A 5,275-nucleotide genomic window follows, 5' to 3' on the forward strand; every position below is an offset into this window, starting at 1 on the left:
CTAGTTTCTAGAATCTGTTCTAGTACATATTTTATACATTTGCTTCTGAAGCCAATATCTCATTTCTGGCTACTCAGGAAATTCCAAACCACCAGATATTTTAGCATGAGTCTTGTAAATCTTGCAATCTACAAATTTTGTTTGAAATCTCTAGGTCTTGTATATGCTATGCTTCACCTATTAAAGTGGGTAAATGACACTGAAGATGAAACTACAACTTCATTTCATATGTTCACAGAATAGTTCAACCATTTCATCAGGGAATTTTGATGATGGGAATTCTAATCATTTTTATTGACTGTGTGCCATATGCAGTGCACTATAAATGGGGTAAAAAGGTGTACAATTAAGCTACCAAAAGATGGATGCCACACTCATTTTCTCTTATTGTATTTTTAGCCGTGCTGCATGACAGGCATGTGGATCTCAGTTCCCCAGCCAGGGACTGAACCCAAGCCCCTGGTGTTAGAAGTGCAGGTCTTGAACACTGGACCCCCAGGGAAGTCTGAGGCATTTTTAAAAACTTTAATTCTAAAGATTAGAATTTTCAAATAATTCTGTCAACTAAGAATTATCTCTAAAGTTTTACAAACAAGCAATTGAGGCTCAGAAAAGTTTAATAAATGATCTGAGTTTACCCAGTTTACTAAATGTAAAACCATGATTCAAATCCAACTGTTAATTCCAAATACCCTACTCTTTTATAATTCACTGTTCTCTTAAAGTACTGGGTCACTTTTTTGAGTTTCAGTTAGGTTTTGTTTCTTTTAAGGGTTGAACCCTCCGGATAAAAAGCTCATTGTTCAATGAATAAAGTATAATCCAACTTCTTAGGGAGCTCCTCCCAGAATGGAGTATTAGAAATATTTAGCCACTGTTTTAACCATTTTTAAGACTCTGGGCCTTTGGGATGCAATAGTGATATGAAAGATTATACCCTTTTGCTTTGTTATTTCCTGTTTTTTATTTAGCCAAGATATAAAACACTTGTTCAGTGTATAACCTGAAAAAAATTAACCGAGTGAGTCAATGTAAAAGGCAGAAAACACACCTGGCTAAAATCCACAATCATTATTGCAAAATTCAGACTTAAACTGAAGAAAGTAGAAAAAACCACTAGGCCATTCGGGTACGACCTAAATCAAATCCCTTATAATTATACAGTGAAAGTGACAAGTAAGATTCAAGGGATTAGATCTGATAGACAGAAAACTATGGAAGGAGGTTCATAACATTGTACAGGAGGCACTGAACAAAACGATTCCAAGAAAAAGATATGCAAAAAGGCAAAATGGTTGTCTGAGGAGGTCTGCCAAATTGCCGAAAAAAGAAGAGAAGCAAAAGGCAAAGTAGAAAAGGAAAGACATACCTATTTGAATGCAGAGTTCCAAAGAATAGCAAGGAGAGATAAGAAAGCCTTCCTCAGTGATCAATGCAAAGAAATAGAGGAAAACAATAGAATGGGAAAGACTAGAGATCTCTTCAAGAAAATTAGAGATACCAAGGGAACATTTCATGCAAAGGTGGGCTCGATAAAGGCCAGAAATGGTATGGACCTAACAGAAGCAGAAGATATTAAGAAAAGGTGGCAAGAATACACAGAAGAACTATACGAAAAAGATCTTCATGACCCAGATAACCATGATGGTGTGATCACTCACCTAGAGGCAGACATCCCGGAGTGTGAAGTCAAGTGGGCCTTAGGAAGCATCACTACAAACAACGCTAGTGGAGGTGATGGAGTTCCAAGTGAGATATTTCAAATCCTCAAAGATGATGCTGTTAAAGTACTTCACTTAATATGCCAACAAATTTGGAAAACTCAGCACTGGTCAGAGGACTGGAAAAGGTCAGTTTTCATTCCAATCCAAAGGAAGGGTAATGCCAAAGAATGTTCAAACTACTGTACAATTGCACTCATTTCACATGCTAAGCAAGGTCATGCTCAAAATCCTCCAAGCTAGGCTTCAACAGTACATGAACCAAGAACTTCCAGATGGACAAGTTGGATTTAGAAAAGGTAGAGGAACCAGAGATCAAATTGCCGACATCCATTGGATCAGAGAAAAAGCAAGAGAGTTCCAGAAAAACATCTAATTCTGCTTCACTGATTATGCTAAAGCCTTTGACTGTGTGGATCACAACAAACTGTGGAAAATTCTGAAAGAGACTGGAATACCAGACCACCTTGCCTACCTCCTGAGAAACCTGTACATAGGTCAAGAAGCAATAGTTAGAACCGAACATGGAACAACAGACTGGTTCCAAATTGGAAAGGAGTCCATCAAGGCTGTATACTGTCACCCTGCTTATTTAACTTACATGTAGAGCAAGCACATCATGAGAAATGCCGGGCTGGATGAAGCACAAGCTGGAATCAAGACTGCCGGGAGAAATATCAATAACACCAGATATGCAGATGACACTACCCTAATCACAGAAAGCGTAGAGGAACTAAAGAGCCTCTTGATGAAAGTGAAAGATGAGAGTGAAAAAGCTGGCTTAAAACTCAACATTCAAAAAACTAAGGTCATGGCATATGGTCCCATCACAGTGGAAACAGTGACAGACTTTATTTCCTTGGGCTCCAAAATCACTGCAGATGGTGACTGTAGCCGTGAAATTAAAAGATGCTTGGTTCTTGGAAGAAAAGTTATGACAAACCTAGACAGCATAATTAAAAGCAGAGACATTACTTTGCTGACAACAGTCCATATAGTCAAAGCTATGGTTTTTCCAGCAGTCCTGTATGGATATAAGAGTTGGGCCATAAAGAAGGCTGAGTGCTAAAGAACTGATGCTTTTGAATTGTGGTATTGGAGAAGACTCTTGAGAGTCCCTTGGACTGCAAGGAGATCCAACCAATCAATCATAAAGGAAATCAGCCCTGAATATTTACAGGAAGGACTATAGCTGAAGCTGAAGCTCCAATACTTTGGCCAACTCATGAGAAGAGCCTACTCAATGGAAAAGACCCTCATGCTGGGAAAGATAGCACACAGAAGAAGGGGACAACAGAGGATGAGGTGGTTGGATGGCATCACCAATTCAATGGACATGAGTTTGAGCAAACTCTGGGAGACAGTGCAGAACAGGGAAGCCTGGCATGCTGCAGTCCATAAGGTTGCAAAGAGTCAGACATTACTGAGAGACTGAACAACAAGAATGCAAGATGTTAACAGCAGGGGAAACTGAGCAAGGGAGAAAGGGGTATATAAGAGCTTTCTACACTACCGGCTTGATCATCTGTGAACCTAAAACTGCTCTAACAAAACCAAGTCTATTATTTTTTTAAAAAGGAAAATAAATTTAAAAAACAGTTAGTGAGGTTGGTTTTCAAACTGGTCAATGAAAGAGTTAATGTAACATTTAATGAGCTTAAATACAGAAAGAATCTAATCAAAAGGGAACCATCCTACACTGCTGGTGGGAATGTAAGTTGGTGCAGCCATTATGGAAAAAGCAGTATGGAGGTTCCTCAAGAAGCTAAGGAGAAGGCAATGGCACCCCACTCCAGTACTCTTGCCTGGAAAATCCCATGGACTGAGGAACCTGGTAGGCTGTAGTCCATGGGGTCGCGAAGAGTTGGACACGACTGAGTGTCTTCACTTTCACTTTTGACTTTCACGCATTGGAGAAGGATATGGCAACCCACTCCAGTGTTCTTGCCTGGAGAATCCCAGGGACGGGGGAGCCTGGTGGGCTGCCATCTATGGGGTCGCACAGGGTCGGACACGACTGAAGCGACTTAGCAGCAGCAGCAGCCAGAAGCTAAAAATACAGTTGCCATATGATCCAGCAATCCCACACCTGGGCACATATCTGGATAAAAGTAATTCAAAGAGGTCCATGCATCCCTATGTTCACAGCGACACTATTTACAATAGCTAAAACCTAGAAAAAAACTAAATGTCCACTGACAGATGAATACATAAAGAAGATGTGCCAGAGATCACACAATGGAATACTACTGGCCCGTAAAAGGAGTGAAATTATGCCATTTGCAGCAACATGGATGGACCTAGAGATTATCATACAAATGAAGTCAGAAAGAGAAAGACAAATACTATATTGTATCACTTATATGTGTAATCTACAATATGACACAAATAAACTTACATATCCAATAGAAACAGACTTGCAGACAATGGTGGCTGCAGGGGAGGAATGGATTGGGAGTTTGGGATTGGCAGATGCAAACTATTACATATAGAATGGATAAACCGAAAGGCCTTACTGTATAACCTAGGGAGTTATATTCAACAACCTGTAATAAGCCATAATGGAAAAAATATGAAAAAGAATCTGTGTGTGTGTATAAAACTGAATCACTTTGCTATGCACCAGAAATTAACACACTGCAAAGCAACTATATTTCAATAAAATAAAAACTTTATTAAATTACTTTACTAAAAAAGAAAGACTTTAACCAAATTACTGTTTAATTGTTGATCAGAATTGTCTACCGTGAGACCACACCAGAAGCTATGACCCTCATGCAGTTAGAAGCAACATTTGAAAGAAAGTCTACACCAATGTAACTGAGGGCAGATAGAGTTAAGGAAGGTAATGCTACATAATTTTAAAACCAGTGACTTCCTCACTGGTCTTGATTTATTTTCACAAAACTTACTCTATCTGAACTTTTAAACTTCATCAAGGTTTTGTTTAAATGATAAAAGCAGATTACGATGCCCATAGAGAAATAAAGGTAGAAATAATTATTTATATCGATCCAACCTATACTAGCCAGAGCTTATGCAGAGGAGACAGGTTTCCCTACATTTGGCTATTTATGCCTCATATCCTTTCATTCTACATTTCTGTGCAAGCTACCGTTCTGAATCATATTAGTTTTCACACAGTGCTCAGAATCTTTCAATCTGATCTTTCCATGACCAGCAGAAGGAGACCAGGGACGCTAGGGCATTCCCAAACCTGAGTTTTCATGCCTAGAACTCTTACTTCTAATTTTATAAAGCTGGTATTCATATATAAACAATAAGAAATTTAAAAATAAAATCATGCTTTGAATCCTTAGACAGGGTATAGTGAGGGAGACGGGTTAAATTCAGTCAAACCGTTCTGTGGAACAGACTCTAAGAAAACAGGCTCTATCCAAGGCCAAGACTCAAGTTTGATGATATCAAATGCAGTACTCTTTTCATAAAAGTATGCAATCTTGACATGATTGCCTCGCAGACATCTTATGCTGTTAGGTGAGGAGTGAGAATGTCCTGTAACAGGTGACTCCATAACTACACCTCTGGAGTCT

This window comes from Muntiacus reevesi, chromosome 19 (assembly GCF_963930625.1).
Source record: "Muntiacus reevesi chromosome 19, mMunRee1.1, whole genome shotgun sequence".
Classification (NCBI taxonomy): domain Eukaryota; kingdom Metazoa; phylum Chordata; class Mammalia; order Artiodactyla; family Cervidae; genus Muntiacus; species Muntiacus reevesi.